Source organism: Manis javanica, chromosome 9, assembly GCF_040802235.1.
Source record: "Manis javanica isolate MJ-LG chromosome 9, MJ_LKY, whole genome shotgun sequence".
NCBI classification, from domain to species: domain Eukaryota; kingdom Metazoa; phylum Chordata; class Mammalia; order Pholidota; family Manidae; genus Manis; species Manis javanica.
The window spans coordinates 57,562,634-57,581,616 of NC_133164.1; positions in this window are offsets into that span (position 1 = coordinate 57,562,634).

The window sequence follows — 18,983 nt, forward strand, 5'->3', positions numbered from 1 at the left end:
CCATCCACAGCTAAGTAAGAACCAGACTGGAAACTAGAAATCCAAAAGGCACCCAGGTTGCAGAATTCTCAGACCTGCCAAAATTCCAGTCAGTAGATATCCTTCATCCTGCCTACATGACAGAAGAAAGCAGTGTCTATTTGGTCACTTCTCCAAGCTTTAGTCACTGGCTTCCAAAAATCAAGACACAGTTCCAACATCCGCAGTAAGTTGGCAGTGTCCTTGGCTCCCTGAATTATTTTGCAATCTGCTGCTCACACCTCTTAGCCTCCTTGACAGGAGGAAAGGGAGAGACAGCATTTCCATTTATCTGTGTGATGCCAACTTCTTTTCTCTTTTTATTTCTGTTAGGCAGGAAAATAGATATGAGTGGGGTGCAAAGAAAACAAGGTCAATAAATCCCCCTAGAAAGGACTCAGTTAACCAGTTAAAACCAGAAAGCCAGAAAAGACTCAGAGTTAATCAATTAAAGCTCAAAAGGTCAGGAGCAACTTGGTGTTGAATGTTTGAATATTCCCCAGATAAGAAAAAGAAGACATCTGAGCACAGCACATGACTTCACTGTGTCAATTAGATTATTGTAAGATTTACTCTAGCCTGCTAAAGGGCCCACCTATAAACAGCATAATAAAGACAGAGCGATCCCTCCTTAAGCCAAAATTGCATTTTGAAAAAAAAACCCAGGAAGTTTAAGAAGAAAGATTCTTAACATGCTCTTTAGCAAACAAACAACTCTGCCCACCTTGGAGGAAGGGCAGACAGTCTTGACTGATATGTTCCAAAACCAGGAAGCTGCTATTCTGGGAGGGGACCAGAGCAGTAAATTGTGTTAAACTAATTTTGCAGAATTACCTAGAGGACTGATAAGAAACTTAATGTCTCATCAAAGATACTTGGGACCACTTAACAAGCCCACACCCTAGCCCTTTGTCACATTCCTGAAAAATCCTTAAAAGAGAGAACCCCCAACCTTTCAGGGTGCTCCTCTCTCTGTGGTCACCTGCACTTTCTAAGTGTGAAACTTTAATTTTCCCAACCTTTCAGGGTGGTCTTCTCTCTCTGAAGTCATCTGTACTTTCTCTCTAAGTAACTTTAAATAAAAGTTTTACTCTGCTTCACTACTGTGTCTCTTCCCTTCAATTCTTTATTGCAGCAGGGACAAGAACCGAGGAAAAGACACAGTGCCTCTCCCCCAACATATTTGATGCCATGACTCGGATGTATTTCCATCCCTGTTAAGCCAAACCAACCTCTCCCACCAACATATTTGGTGCTGCTCAACTTTCATGGATTTGCAGTCCCTGACAGGTCACATGTGCCTCATCCCCTGGCTGGAGGCACTCACTCACTATTTACCTCTTCTCTGGGAATCCTTCCCTTCCTTCTCTTTCTCTCATGGACAAAAAACAGCTACACTCTGGGCATGGGGCAAGCAGTAAAGGCCACACGGTGCTCGCTGGAAGACTCAGTGACAAAATAAGTTGGTTGTGAACCAGGGAAGATTGCATTAGGCACCCCGCTGACTGCCAGACAATGTCCACATAACAGAAGCACATTGTAAAAGCACCCACTTCCAATCCCTTGGCAAGTCCCCACTCAGGGTTTAATATGTCCATGCAGAGACTTCCTTTTCTGTGTTCTCATATTTCTCCTACTCACTGCATTTCATTTTTCCCTTCTCCAAGCTTTTTGTGTTATCTGCTGGTCAGCTAATTGGGCCACACCCCAAGGACCCCCATCTCATGATCTCTTTGGCCATGAGACATACACCAGACCCAGCTGGAGGCAGCACCCACTTGTACTCATCTTGTGAGGAACCCCTCCCTATGAGGCAGGTCACAACTGGGTCCTGGGGAACGTCACCCAGAGTCACCAGGAGATTTCTCCCTTTGGTCTCCTCTTCTCCAATGCCTCCCTGAAGGAGCTAAGAGCCTTCTCACTCACCTTGATTCTAGAATGCTTTGTCCCCTCCACGTTGAGTTCTTTCTATAGTCATGTCTGCTCTATCTTCTCTATTTTCCATTTAGAGGGAAACAGACTTTTACTCTGATGGGATCTGCAGGTCTGACTTAACTCTGACCTCCCATTTAGGACTCACCTCTCTGGCCTAGCCTGCAGCCTGCAGGAGTGCCATAGCCTAGAGCCAAAACCTCTTGCTCAGCACAGCAGTTGTTTTTTCTTCATAGCTGGCTGCCTCAGCCCAGGCAACCAGGAGATGATCTTTCCTAACTAGTTTAGTAGCCTCCCCAGGGACCTTGACCTCCTATGGTCCCCTGAGGAGGCTCTCAGATCTCCAGGAGGCTTGCCTGGCCAGAACACTTCTTTATGCCTTTTGCTGACCCTAAAAGCTCAGTTAAAACCTGCTGCTCTTCCCTTCTTCCACCCTTACCCTGGTACCTATAATTACCACTAAAACCTTAACCAATTAAGACTAAGCAAGTATAAAGACCAGAGCTTCCTTAAAAATATCTACCCTAGAATCCTATTCTCCCATTTCCTCTGCCCTTGCACCTCCTTCACTGTTCTCTCATAAGCCTTTGCCTTTGCCTGCTTATACAAGTCAGCTTTCTAGCTATCTGCCTGGCTTGGTTGAGCCTCCTTCAGGCTCCCATAAGACCTCGCAGTCAGCCTTTGTCAACACCTGCCCCATCTCATGGACCACCTGTGGTAAGCCCCCTTTAACCCTTCGCTAGGAAGCCACAAGACTCTAGTCCTCCATGTCCCACTCGGAGACACCTGAGGTGTGATGTGTTAGTACTGGGCAGCCAGCTGTGTCAACACCTCTGGGATAGACTCTGGGACTCTGGGCTCTCTAACCCATTCCTCAGGACTGCAGTCTTCTGTCCTGCTATCGAAGACCTCTAGAACAGGAAGAGTTAAATTTCCTTTCTTCCTAGATGAGCCACACTGTTGGGCTACTTCTCTCCCACAGATCCCAATTCAACCCTGAGACTCCCAAACCGTAAGTGGGTGGGTGATTAAGCAGAAGTCCCTTGCGTTCAGGCTTGTTTCTGTCTCAGAAGCCAGAAAGAACTCTGCCAAGCTTGCAAACTTGATACAGTCCTCTCCTTGCTCCTCTCCCTACTTTACTTATACCCCAATGTCAGCTTACAACTAAACTCAGCTGAGCAAAAGAGTTAATTAAAGAGGCTTGTAAGTCTACTAACAGCCTTCATTTGTTTAATACTCTTTCTCATTAGAAAGACTGCTGCTCCCTCAGTAGATTCTAACTGAAGTTGTCATGACAAAGATGCTCTGTGGGGAAAAAATCTCTCCTCCTGTGCATAAAGACAGGCCTAAAGAACACTAGCATAACAGTTTACAATGGCTTACTCTTGTGCTTAATGTCTCAGCAATGTTTCCATACTCAAAGAGACAAAAGTCTTAATATTAAAAGAGCTAAGTTTTGTCAACTGTGTAACCTTCTATATCTGCCTTTAAAATCTTTTATTGTCACTTTGGTTAAATTAATAACTAAATATTGTTTCTTAATGACTTACAATCTTATAAGAAGTTGCCTTAAAAACTTTCTTCCCAAAATCAAATTCAAAAGGTACTTTTACCTCTTGTTAACTCCAAGATTTTCCAGAGGTCAGAAAATTTCCTCCTCATACAGGGAAACACTTTAGCTAATTCAGCTTATACATTTAATATGTAATTACTTGGATCCACTGTCGAGTGATGCTAAACTTTAGATGATTAAACTGTTACACGCTACAGAAATAACCAAATTTCCTTGTCACTTGTGTTAACCAGACATTTCTAAGTCTTTTGTCATTAATACTTGCTGTTTTATTCCAAAACTAGTAAAAAAAAAAACCTAGACTCAAGCAAAGCAAGAATTAATTACCTAAGACTGAGTAAACTAAAGAGAATAATTTTAATTTTAATGTCATTTTGTTTCAAATGTTGCTAATCTCTTAAAAACAAAAAATGTGTTTTAAACTTTTTCTCTTATTCTGGCTTACAGCAGTTATTAAATTATACCTTTAAAACAGAATTGAAACATTTGTCTTTCTCTATCTGATTCCTCCAGAATTTAGAAACTCTCAGTAACTATTTTCATATTTTATGGCAACATTATAATTTGCATAAGCTCAATAAGAATCTGCTCTCCTTGTAACAGGACACAATTGAAAACACCAGTTATTACCAAGGCTCTGACTGGAATGTCATATTTGAGACACATGCATAGACTGAGATATGACCAGACAGCTTTAAGGAACTAAGATTGACTTTATGGAGCCAACAAAGCCCCTTGGAAGAACTGGCCTGGTACTTTACTTTCAGGATTCCCAGCAGCCTTACCAGGTTAGTAAGGAAGGTCACTTCCTGGCATGTGCAGGAACCTCAGAATATCTTGGGAACCTCAGGAAGAGAGTAATTCACCCAAATCTACAGGTACTGCAGGCAAAACCTGATGGCAAGTCTGGCTTGGCCTTCCTGGACTCAAGAGGCCTTTAAAAGCTCAATCTGAAAGTCCTTATGAAAAGTTCCAGTACAGCACATTTAAAAGATCCTATGTGATCAATTGTTCTTCTTGCTGCACTTATGTAAATAATGAAGCCAAGTGTTCTAAAGCTAAATTTATTTTCTTAATATGATTACCTCTAATAAAAATGAGAGTGACTTTATAGAGGAAAGTATTGTTTCAATAATGCAGTCATTGTGAAATAAACTAAATCCTAAATTCTAGTTTCCTCAAATAGCTACCTATGACTCTCCAAGTGTTCCCAGTTTCCTCCCATCCCAATCTTACTATTCCTAATCCTCATATTTGGCCATGCATTTAATCTCCTTGTCAAGTTTGTTCTTCCAGAATGGAAAGTCCAACTCCAGGTGTTATTCAGACAAGGATTTCAACCTCTGTCTCTGACAAGCAGTGAAGAAACTAGCTGATCAAGTCTCTCAGATTCATCAGAAGCTCACAGAATCATAAGGAGTTCAATTTCACTTTTAGAACTGGGAATCCTGGCTACTACCCTTTGCTAACCTCCTAATGCTTTTACTAGCCCTACTGTGTAAACCATGCTTACTAAACATCTTAACTAAATTTATTTCTTCCAGACTACAGTCCTTGAGATTAAAGTTCTGATGTCCCGAAAATTCAATTTACAAGTAGGCCAACTTCCTGAGGCCAGTGCCTTATCAGAATATGCCACATCTACACATCAGCTCCAACTTGCTTTAAGAGAATTTGGACTCACTCAGGTCATAGCCTGACCCATCAGAGGACAAGCCTCTTTATAGCCCAAGGACCCAAGTTGGAAGGATGGGTCACCCCAATCTCAATTGCAGCCTATTTGGAAAGGACCGTACCCTGTCCTTATGACTACCACCTCAGCTATCAAGGTCCCTAAAGTCACCAGCTGGATCCATCATTCTTGTGTAAAGTGGGAGAAAAATTCAACAGTACAAAATCATGAGAACCAAGAATCCAGCTACACCTGTAAGCCTGTGGAAAATCTAAAATATCTCTTCAAGTGACAGCCACTTAAGAAAAGTGCTCCATAACTCCAATTCCATCACTCTTTCTGGTAATCCTTGTGAGAGTGGGACTTATTATTCATTTCCTATGCTATTGTGAAACTCCTTTCCTTTAGCCAGCAGTATTTCCATCCCTTTTGGGATTAAACCTTAAAAGAAATGGCCTTGAGAGGGGGATTCAAGATGTCAGCATGAGAGGTGAGACAGAGAACTCCAAAAACCACATATATTGTGCAAATATAGTTAATACAACTAATCCCAAAAGAGCAACAGGAAAGAAGGCTGCACCAGACTGCATACACCTGGAGAACAGAGCACACCTCACAAAATGGGGTAATGTACCAAAGCCTTGATCAGGTGGAAACCACGCCCTTCCCTCACCCCAGATCACTGACAGCAGGAAGAGAAATGGAGCAGGGAGGGGGTGCAAGCCTAGGGCTGCTGAACATGCAGCCCTGGAGATCTGCTATGGGAGCACAAACCTACACTGCATGGTGGTCTGGAGATTAGTGGGGTTGGAAAGCTAAGACAGGTGGAATACTTGAGGAGACTGAGATTCCAGCCATTTGTGGAGGACAGGGATCCACATCCAGCTGCTCTGGGACAGAGGAAAGATGGGCAATCTGAGAGGCTTCCTAACAGCGAGAGGGCTACGGAAGGGATGGGGTTTGCACGGAGCTCGCTACACGGGAGAAGGGCTAGGTGGACAAACTTGTCTGGGTGTGCTCTGCCCAGCAGGTTGGGAACTTTCAGGAGCTTCAGGCGCTCCATCTCCCTGGCTGGCTACTAAGCTCAGAGGCACCTCACTGTGATATGCAGCCTACTGTGCCTTCCTCCTGGCCTCCCAATATCAGCTCACAAACCGGAAGTCACTGATCTGGTGTCAGGCCAGCCAGAGGGAAGCCCCACCTATGGCAGCTACAGAAGCACAGAGACTTACACCTATGTGCTGGCCCACTGGTTCTGACGGTGAAGACAGGCACTGCAACCAGGAAACAGGAAACAGCTCTTTCCTCACTCCAGGCACCAGTGCTGCTCCCGTGCAACCCCCAACATCACTCCAGAGGCTGAGCAGCTCCAGAGACTAGAGCTACTGGGCACTAGAGGGTGCCACATACAAATATGAAACATCAAAGGAACCTGATTCAGACCAAAATCTCAAAAACACCAGAAAAAGTCCCAAATGAAACTGAACTCACTAATCTTCCTGAAAGTGACTTCAAAATAATAATCATAAACATGTTCATGGAGGTACAGAAAAATATTCAAGAACTCAGGAACGAATTTAGGATGGAGATTCAATCATTAAGAAATTCCATATCTGAAATGAAACACACAATGGAGGGATTTAAAAGCAGATTAGATGTAGTAGAAGAGATGGTAAATGGAATAGAAATTAGAGAAGAGGAATACAAATAAGCTGAGGCACAGAGAGAAAAAAGGATCTCTAAGAATGAAAGAATATTGAGAGAACTGTGTGATCAATCCAAATGGAAAAATAGTCATATGATGGGGGTACCAGAAGAAGAAGAGAGAAAAAAAGGGAGAGAAAGTATCATTGAAGAGGTAATTGCTGAAAACTTCCCCCATCTGGGGAACAAGATAGCCTCTCAGGCCTGGAGGTGCACAGATCTCCCAACACAAGTGACCCAGGGAAGACAACACCAAGACATATAATAATTAAATGGTAAATATCAAAGATAAGGACAGACTTTTAAAAGCAGCTAGAGAGAGAAAAAAGATCACATACAAAGGAAAACCCATCAGGCTACCATCAGACTTCTCAGCAGAAACCATACAGGCCAGAAGGGAATAGCATGATATATTTAAAGCAATGAAACAGAAGGGCCTTGAACCAAGATTACTCTACCCAGAAAATTATCATTTAAATTTGAAGGAGGGATTAAACAATTTCCAGATAAGCAAAAGCTGAGAGAATTTACCTCCCACAAACCATCTCTACAGTGTATTTTAAGGAGATTGCTCTAGATGGAAGTGCTCCTAAGGCTAAATAGCTGTCATCAGAGAAAATAAAACCACAGTAAAGGAAGTAGACCAATTAATTACAAAGAAATGGTAAAATTAAATCAACTACCCCCAAAGTCAATCAAGGGATACACAAAGAGTACAGAATATGATAGCTAATATATAAAAAATGGAGGAGGAAGAAAAAGGAGGGAAAAACAAAAACTACAAAAGAACCTTTTGATTGTATTTGTAATAGCATAAGTGAGTTAAAAACTGTTACATGGTAAAAAAGTTACTCTTGAACCTTCAGCAACCACAAATATAAAGCCTGCAATGGCAATAAGTACAGATTTATTGATAATCACCCTAAACATAAATTGTCTGGATGCACCAAGCAAAGGACATAGAGTCACTAAATGGATAAAAAAAATAAAAACAAAATCCATCTATATACTGTCTACAAGACACTCACTTCAATTGCAAAGACACACACAGAGTAAAAGTGAAAGGATGGAAAAAAATATTTCATGCAACTAATAAGGAGAAAAAAGCAGGAGTTGCAGTACTTGTATCAGATGAAATAAACTTCAAAACAAAGAAAGTCACAAGAGACAAAGAACATTACATAATGTTAAAGGGGTCAGTCCAACAAGAGGATATAACCATTGTAAATATCTATGCACCCAACACAGAAGCACCTACATATGTGAAACACATACTAGCAGAATTAAAAGGTGAAACAGAATGAAATGCATTCATTTTAGGAGCCTTGACAGATCAACCAGACAGAAAATAAGAAAGGAGACAGAGGCACTGAACAACACATTAGAACAGATGCACCTAACAGACATATACAGAACACTCCAGCCAAAAGCAGCAGGATACATTCTTCTCAAGTGCACATGGAACATTTTCAAGAACAGATTACATACTAGGCCACAAAAAGAGGCTCAGTAAATTCAGAAGGATTGGAATTTTATGAACCAGCTTCTCAGACCACAAAGATATGAAGCTAAAAATAAATTATGCAAAGAAAACAAAAAAGCCCACAAACACATGGAGGCTTAAAACCATGCTCCTAAATAATCAATGGATCAATGACCAAATTAAAACAGAGATCAGGTAATATGTGGAGACATATGAAAACAATAACTTGAACACCACAGAATCTGTGGGATGCAGCAAAGGCCATGCTAAGAAGGAAGTATATTTAGTACAGGCTTACCTCAGAAAAGAAGAACAATCCCATATGAACAGTCTAAAATCACAATTAATTAAACTAGAAAAAGTACATATGTGGCCCAAAGTCAGTAGAAGGAGGTACATAATAAAGATCAGGACAAAAATAAATAAATTGAGAATAAAACAATATAAAGAATCAATGAAAGCAGGAACTGGTTCTTTGAGAAAATTAACAAAATGGTAAACCCTAAGCCAGACTTATCAAGAAAAAAAGAGTCTACACACATAAACACAATCAGAAATGAGAAAGGAAAAATCAGTACAGACACCACAGAAACAAAGAATTATTAGAGAATACTATGAAAAATTATATGCTAACAAATTGGATAACCTAGAAGAAATGGACGACTTTCTAGAAAAATACAACCTTCCAAGGCTGACTCAGGAAGAAAAAGAAAAATATGAACAGGCCAATTACCAGCAACAAAATCGAATTGGTAAACAAAAAACTACCTAAGAACAAAATGCTTGGTCCAAATGGCTTCACTGATAAATTTTATGAAACATTTAGTGAAGAACTAATACCCATCCTCCTTAAAGTTTTCCAAAGAGTAGAAGAGGAGGGAGTACTTCCAAACTCATTCTATGAGGCCAGCATCACTCTAATACCAAAACCAGCCAAAGACACCACAAAAAAAGAAATTACAGACCAATGTCCCTGATGAACATAGATGCAAAAATACTCAACAAAATACTAGCAAACCAAATTCAAAAAAGTATCAGAAATATCATCCATAATAACCAAGTAAGATTTATTCCAGGGATTCAAGGATGGTACAATATTTGAAAATCCATCAATATTATACACCATATCAACAAAAGGACAAAATATCACATGATCATCTCCATAGATGCCGAAAAAGCATTTGACAAAATTCAACATCCATTCATGATAAAAAGTCTCAACAAAATGGGAATACAGGGCAAGTACCTCAACATAATAAAGACCATATATGAAAAACCCACAGCCAACATTATACTTAACAGAGGGAAGCTGAAAGCTTTTCACCTAAGATCGGGAACAAGAAAAGGATGCCTACTCTCCCCACTTTTAATCAACATAGTTCTGGAGGCCCTAGCTGTGGCTGTCAGACAACACAAAGAAATAAAAGGCATCCAGATTGGCAAGGAAGAAATCAAACTGTTCCTGTTTTCAGGTGACATGATATTGTACATAAAAAACCCTAAAGAATCCACTCCAAAACTACTAGATCTAATATCTGAATTCAGCAAAGTTGTGGGATACAAAATCAATACACAGAAATCTGTTGCATTCCTATACACTAACGATAAACTAGCAGAAAGAGAAATGAGAAAAGCAATTTCATTCACAATTGCATCTAAAAGAATAAAGTACCTAGGAATAAACCTAACCAAGGAGGTGAAAGACCTATACCCTGAAAACTACAAGACACACATTAAATTGAAGAAGACACCAATATCTTGTGTTCATGGATAGGAAGAATTAATACTGTCAGAATGTCCATCCTACCTAAAGCAATCTACAAATTCAATGCAATCTGTATCCAAAAATGATGGCATTCTTCAACAAACTAGGGCAAATAGTTCTAAAATGTATATGAAACTACAAAAGGCCCCGAATAGCCAAAGCAATCCTGAGAAGGAAGAATAAACCTGAGGGAATTATGCTCCCCAACTTCAAGCTCTACTACAAAGCCACAGCAATCAAGACACTTTGGTACTGGCACAAGAACAGACCCATTGATCCATGGAGCAGAACAGAGAGCCCAGATACAAACTCAAGCATATATGGTCAATTAATATACAATAAAGGAGCCAGGGATGTACAATGGGGAAACAACAGCCTTTTCAAGAACTGGTGTTGGAAAAACTGGACAGCTACATGTAAGAGAATGAAACTGGATTATTGTCTAACTCCATACACAAAAGTAACCTCAAAATGGATCAAAGATCTGAATGTAAGTTATGAAACCATAAAACTCTTAGAAGAAAACATAGGCAAATATCTCTTGAATATAAACATGAGCAACTCTTTCCTAAACACATCTTCTCAGGCAAGGGAAATAAAGCAAAAATGAACATGTGGGACTATATCAAACTGAAAAGCTTCTGTACAGCAAAGGAAACCATCAACAGAACAAAAAAGCATCCTACAGTATGGGAGAATATATTCGTAAATGGCTAATCTGACAAGGGCTGATCTGCTGCCAAGGTCACCACTCAGCCTCTCCCATATTAAAGGCCTGTCCATTTGTAATTAATAAAATAACACACAACTGTAGGCTCCATGGAGCTGCCCCTCCCCAGGTTGTGGAGTACTCCATATTTCACACCTCTACCCAGGAAGGGCTGATGGACATGAGCATCCAGTTAGGGCAGAAGCCATCAGAACCTCTGCCTACATGTCTTTTGCATCTCTGAAATATATGGGTAGAAAACATTGTTGTCAGGTTCTGAAATGGGTAGACTCGCTTCCCTGACAACTCATCCTTCTCTCCGGCAGCAATTGCAAAGGCCCATCACACCTCAGGGAATCAAGCACTTCTGGATTGGCTGACAGCAGCCCCGGGGCAGTTTGGCCTAATCAGGATGATTTACCCACTAGCTGGAAAATGTATGCAGAGCTCCAGCAGATGTTTCAGAAATTGGGCATGAAAAATATCATCTATAATATGACCCCCAGGGCCCCAATGAGGAATTGTTCATCATACGAATGAGAAATCTGCTGCTCCATACAGCTGCCCCATCTCTGTTTGGGTCCCTTGTGAGTATTCTTGCTCCCCACAAAGGACAACCCTTAAGTGAAGCTACTCATACTTTAGCAGATCTGGGGGATGTTGAAACAATAAGAGCACGGAAGGAAGTATGAGCTACGACTGAAAGGAGAGGTGCAAAAGGGCCCCGTGAAGGTCTCAAGGACCCAGATGTGGGTTGATTTGATAAAGGCCAGGGTAGTGAAAGAAAAAGTTGATGGGCAGCCCAATAGGATCTTGTTAGATCTGTGGCACCAATTAAAGCCAGAGCAGCAGTTCCAGAAGCTGAGGTCCAGGACATGGAAGCAAGAGACAAAGTCCCATGTCTGGCCTGTGTCCCTGAAAGACTTCCTGGGGGACAGAACTCAGGATCTGCCTGGGCCCTCACCCCCAACAAGAGGATGATTGGGCATCACAGTTTGACTGAGTAGGGAGTCAAGGCCCCCACCCTCGGGGACGTGGTGGGGACCAGAGGCCACATTTAAAAGTAGGATTTCATTGGTCCCCCATGAATGTACAATGTGTCCTGGCACTGGTGGACACAGGAGCTTTGAATATTCTCTGATTTATGGCAACAGAGAGTTTTCCCAAGACCCCTGCTGTGACAGATGGCTTCACTCTAGGACAGTTAGAGTGAAGAAAGCCCAAATCCCATTGGGTATAGGGCATTTACCCTATATTGGGATACGCTGTCTACATTTCTCCCATCCCTGAATATATTTTGGGAGTCAATATCCAGAAGGACCTGTGTTTACAGACCAGTGCAGGTGAGTTCAGATTGAAGGTGCATGTACTAAAAGCAGTTCTGAGGGGACATGCTAAGCACCCCTATAGCTCTGCCTGTACCTTGGCAGGTGATAAATACTAAGCAATATAAATTGCCTGAAGGGCACAAGGTAATTGGAGAAAGCCTACAGGAGCTGGAGAAGGCGGGCATCATAAAGCCCACTTGTAATCCTTTTAATTCCCTAGTGTGGCCAGGCAAAAAGCTGGAGAGCTCCTGGTGTATGATGATGGAATACCTGAAATTAAATAAAGTCACACCCCCCTTGCATGCTGCTGTCTCCTCTATAGCTGCCCTTATGGATACACTCAGTCATGAACTAGGGATGTATCATTATGTTGTGGACCTTGCTAATGCTTTCTTCTCTATTGACATAGCACATGAAAGTCAGGAACAGTGTTCCTTCACGTAGGAAGACTGGCATTCACTGCCCTTCTACAGGGATACTTCCACAGTCCCACCATGGATTTGTAGCCCAGGATTTGGCTACATGGCAGAAACCACAAATGGTGAGGCTATATCATTGCATTGATGATATGATGCTCACATCTGGGCTTTCTTCACTCTAACTGTCCTAGATGCTCACATCCACAATATGGATGAAGGATGGAGAGGGGAAGAGTAGTCAGTGGGCTGAGTTGTGGGCAGTATAGCTTGTGATCACCCAGGAGCCCTCCCCTATAGTTGTCTGCACTGACAGCTGGGCCCTCTATCAGGGCTTGACCCTGTGGCTATTGACATGGTGCCATGCCAGCTGGATGGTTAGTTACAGGCCCTTTGGGGGCAAGAGTTATGTCAAGGACCTAAGGGCCTCTGATCAGAATAAGACAGTTATTATTGTTTATCATTGATTTTCTTGCATATTTAGAAGGGGCAGTTCCCAGTCTGCTGCAACATCTACAGGAGAAAGGATGGGCTGGGAACAACACTAAGGTTCAGGGAACTGATTTGTCTGTAAAGTTCTTGGGGGCTGTCTGGTTGAGTAAAATTAAAGTTATTCTGAAGCAGTCATAGACAGGATCCAGGCTTTCTCTACCCCTACCACTGTGGCAGTATTACAAGAGTATTTGGGTCTTTGGGGCTATTGAAGAGTGTTTGTGCCACACATGGCACAAATTCTGAAGCCCTTGAATTGGTTGGTATGAAAGGGCATCAGGTAGGACTGGGATGAAACATGTGCAGCTGATTTACTGCTGCCAAGCAGGCAGTCAAGGTCATACAGGCCTTGAGTGTAATGGATTCATCAAGGCCCTGTGAGCTAGATGTTCATATAACTGAAAATGGTTATGGATGGGGTCTTGGCAGCAGCTAGAACAGACATGCCAACTTACTGGATTATGGTCACAACTATGGAAAGGAGCAGAGGTCCAGTATAGCTTGATAAAGAAGCAACTGGCTGCTGTGTACCATGCCTTTCTGCCTAAGGAGCCCATTGCTGGAACAGCTCCAACCAAGGTAATGACCACCTATCCCATCGCGAGGTGGGTGCAAGACTGGAAACAATGGCCATGGAGTGATGTGTCACAGACACCTATACAGGCCAAATGGGGAACATAGTTATAGCAGCATAACACCCTCTCCAATAGCTCCTTAAGTGAAGAACTCCATAGCTTATTGGGCCAGTGTTGTATACCAGTGGAAAGCAGGAATAACTTGCTGTTCAGCCCTTGGTAGCAGAAACTCCTTATCAGGAGGGAAAATCCCCTATACCTGAAGATGCTTGGTATACAGATGGCTCCAGTCATGGGCAGCCCCCAAAGTGGAGGGCTGTGGCTTTCCATTCTAAGACTGAGACAATATGGATGAAGGATGGAGAGGGGAAGAGTAGTCAGTGGGCTGAGTTGTGGGCAGTATAGCTTGTGATCACCCAGGAGCCCTCCCCTATAGTTGTCTGCACTGACAGCTGGGCCCTCTATCAGGGCTTGACCTTGTGGCTATTGACATGGTGCCATGCCAGCTGGATGGTTAGTTACAGGCCCTTTGGGGGCAAGAGTTATGTCAAGGACCTAAGGGCCTCTGATCAGAATAAGACAGTTATTATTGTTTATCATATGACTGGTCATTTGCCTTTAGCATCCCAGGGAATGATGAAGCCAACACATTGGTCCAGGTGGCTTGGCTGGAAGGAAAGCTTGCCTCTGATGTGGCCCAATGGTTACACCAGCAATTTTGGCACACAGGGTAAAAGACAATGTCGACTATAGTCTGTCAGTGGGGCTTGCCATTGACCTTTGAAGAAGTCATCAGAGCCCAGAAAGAGTGCCTTGTGTGCTCTAAGAGGGACTTACACTGAGTCCTGAAGCAACATGGGACAATAGTAAGGGGGCCAATACCCCTTGTCAGGTGGCAAATAGATTATATTGGGCCTCTGCCCATATCAGAAGGATATCAATATGCCGTGACTTGTGTGGTCATGGCTACTGGCCTATTGGTTGCTTTTCCTGCATGTCATGCATATCGGCAAACCACCAAAAGGGGCCTAGAGTGTCTCTTTGCAGTCTATGGTCAGCCGCAAGTGATTGAAAATGATCAAGGCACCCACTTTACTGGACATGAGTTATAAGGATGGGTGCAGCTATTAGGGATAAAGTAGAAGTTCCATGTACCATATAACCCTGTTGTGTCAGGCATGATAGAGAAGTACAATGGTTTGTTGTAATCTGACCTGAAGTAGGACACCAATAGTCTACGGGCTGGTCAGTTCACTTATGGACAGTGCTATGGCATTTGAATGAGAAACCCTGAAAAGGAGCCTTGAGCCCTGTGGACATGCTAACACACCTTGCTGCCTCTCCTATATAACTGTGCAAACCAAAGCGGAGTTATTGAAGTCAGGATATGACCAGAAAAGCAACATCCTGCTGCCAGCCCCAACTGCATTAAACCCTGGAGACTGTTGAGTGGACATGGCCCTGGACATTTTGACACATGGACCAGCGATGGCTGGCCCTTCTGGCAGCTTGGGAAAAAGGCCTGGAAGCTGGCCTCATGTGTGTTACTGGGATAACAGTAGAGTGGCCCCCAAAGATCATGGTAGTGTAGCCAAAATGTCCAGGAGGTAAGAGCGTCTTACAGGAAAGTTTTATTTTATCTTTATGGCCAGTGCATGTACCTCCCATAGCCCTATATATTGACCCATCAGTAACTCCCACAGGGAGAAGGGTGAAAGTCTGGTATACTAGACCTGGAAGGGACCCCCTTCCTGCTACAGTCCTATCACAGGACCACTCTTGCATGCATCCTTCTGATGGACAAGATTTGCCTATGCTGGTGTCATTAAAATGTGTATCTTATCACCCTTAAGGTTATTTTCTTCTATAGTCCCTTTAGCCCGGATCCAGACCCACTCCCTGACTGCAGCTGCTGCATGATGATTTTTCTGAAGTCCCTACCTGTTCTGCTACTGACCACCTGTGGAATGGGAGAGCTGTGGACTTAATCTGCATAGGTCTTTGAACTTAGCTGAATCCTCCAACTTGAGGATTATCATGATTTTATTGCTGTTGCTGTTGTGTGTTATTAGTCTGGTTACAATGCTCCAATTTTCTCACACAGGGGCCATTGTGTAAGATGGATAATGAGTAGATTGTGAGGTGAGATTTCTGGAGGGGTGAGCTGTGGGTAAAACTGCTATATTTCCAGAATCTCTCACCTGCCTTTAGTGCACCTCTATATCAATAGGTGCTTCCAAGGAGTGGAGAGAATAATCCATCTCCATATCAACAGGTAATTACATGGGGGAGAGAGGCATATCTGGATCATAGAGGTTAGGTGGGGCCCTTTTCCTGCAACAGGGTCAAGAGAGACAGGAGTGAGCAGAAGTGGACCACTGCTTGTAAGTAATAAAAGTGGGTTTCTCCCACTTTATTTCTCCTTTTGACTGATTTCAGTTTCAAAGGTAATTTGTCCCTGGCTGGGTACAGATTTTCCCCCTGGAGTTACACATTTCATCACTCTTTGTAATAATAAAAGCAAGAAGCTGATCTAGAGGATGCAGCCTGCTCTTCCCTGTTCATTTCCCCCCATGAAACAGTGCACCAGTGGGAGGACAGTGGCTCAGCACAGACATGGTGGTGGGGGCTATCTCATTGTGTGGGTGCCCAGAACAAAAGGTTTCTGCACTTTATGGACCTGGTTTCATAGAGACCTTCAAATGGAAGTGCTGGCCTTGAAATGCAGCTATGCAGAAGCACATGGCAGGCCAGGGGACCTACATCCCTGACTACAACTCCCTTCACAGACTGCAGTGCACTAGAAGTGTATTAGCCAGGGTTCTCCAAAAAACAAAACAACTAAACAGAGTGGATAACATAAATATATACATACATATATAAGATACTGACTCATGTGATTATGGGGGCTTCCCTCTGCAAGCTAAGGTGTCAGGTAGGCCAGTGGTGTAGTTTGCAGGCTGCAAACGAGAAAACCCATGACACAGATACCAGTCTAAGTATGAAGACCAGAGAACCAGGAGCACCCAAGGCAAGAAAAGATTGATGTCCCAGCTCAATCAGTGAGGCAGAGAGAAAATTCAACCTTCCTCTGCCTTGATGTTTTATTCAGGCCTTCAATAGATTGCATGATGACCACCCACATTGGGGAGTTCCATCTGCTTTACTCAGCCCACCAGTTGAAATGCTAACCTCTTCTGATAACATCTCCACAGACACACTCAGAAATAATGTTTAATCAGATATCTGGGCATCCTATGGTCCAGTCAAGTTGACACATAAAATTAACCATCACAGGGTGTAATTTTCCTCCATGAAGCCTGCTAGGTAAACTCTCTGGAATTGCCTGTGGTCTGGCCTGAAAAAATTCACACATAAATTTTTTTGGCCAGTAACTGGACTCCTCCCTTGTGATAAAAGCAACTTCCTAAAAAGGGGCAAAATTGAATGATAGGTGCTTGCTCTTTAATGTAGCCTTTTTAGGAAAGCATTCTGATTCAATGAATGACCCAAGAAAAGTCTCTTGAAACACAGGTGTTTGAAGAACAACAAATAACACCATTTAGGAATTTCAACTCAGAAACAAATGTAAAGTCTAAGAATAATTTGAACAAAATGACAGGTTTTTTTGAATTATGATATGAGGTGATATAGCAAAACTCTTCCTTTAAGAAATACTTTTTTAAAAATTCCAGGAACTACAGACTTGGTTATTATAACTTTCCACATAATATTTAAAATTATTTGACTAGGAAAATACAGACACAGACCCAGAATTCTCATTAGCTCTACCCAGTGAATTTATTGGTGTGGATTCTATCCTTGCCACTTCTTTTAGTCTCTCATCATCGAGAGGGACCTCACCAAGATAGACAGGGCCAAAAATGTGTGTGATTGAGATAGTAAAGGATAAAAATTGGGAATCTTTAGCTGGAAAGAGATTCAGAAGGGTGAAGAGATGATGGCATGATAGCTATCTTCAATATTTCCTGGATTAGACATATTCAGAGAGAAATTAACTGAGGCCAATGAATAAAAGTAACAGGGAAGCATATTTGAGTTACATACCCAAACACACACACACACACACACACACACACACACACACACACAAATATTTTAACGTAGGATCATCCAAAAGTTTTTAACAATGGGCCAATTGATGAGAAAATCAAATATCTATAGCTCCATGAATTTTTTAATGGTAACAATGGTGATGGATAGATTAAAACATGAATGAAAAAGCAATATACACCAAAAGTTTTATCAACTTTATTCATTTAAAGTGTATATTATTTATCAAGTCAATGAAACTCATGGCACTAACAGTAATAAACTGATCTCAAGAAAGTTGAGACCTACTCAAAAATCATGTGTCTAAATTCTGACTCTAGATTTATCTCATAGTTAGTAGCTCTTAACTTGTATCTCAACTTGCATTTAACTTGCATTTGAACACCTTCATGAAAAATAAATATTTTCATAAAATTAGGTGTAAACAAATGTTGCCCAAACTTTAGCCATATAACTATCATAACAGTTCTGGATTTAATTATGACCTTGTAGTATTACAGAGATTCTGTATCACCTTTAAAGTCATAATTATCCCTAATCTCAGCTGAGTGCCCTCAAAACTAAACCAAATTAATAGGATAGATTCTTGAGAATTCATCAAATCCTGAGGTTTATACTTGAAAGCCTATTGCAGAAATTTAATGCATAATTCATACTCCTCAAATATCTGTGAATTTCTTCTGAAATTGTGGCTTCATTTCCATAAAACAGCTCTAGAATTCCACAAAGCATGTGATTCTACTGAGCTTAGGACAGTTCAGAAGAGGAAATGAGCATAGTCTCCAATTACCATCTGCTTAAAAGACATGTGAGCAAGTTAGAATGTCTTCTGTAGCTGGAAACAGAGAACTCAACTCAAACTGGCTCAAACGTTAAACACAATTTACTGGCTCACACAACTTAAAGTTCAAAGGTAGCACAGACCTTAGCCATGAAATGTTCATGACTCCAGCTGAATTCCACTGCACCTCTCTTGACTTTATCATTATCTCTTGTGTGAACTGCTTCCTCAGGATGGCTTCATAGTATGACACCATGATGGCAGCAAGTTCAGTCTTTATATCCATATTCTTCATTATCTAAAAAAGAGAGATAGGTATCCTATGTCCCAGAACACCCAGTAACTTTCCAAGTATCACACTGAACCAATCCCTGGGATTAAGGGAATGTCATGCACTGAATGGCTTAGAACTGGGTTACCTGAAGCAATTATTATGGGGGCAGAGGGGGCAGAGGAAGCAG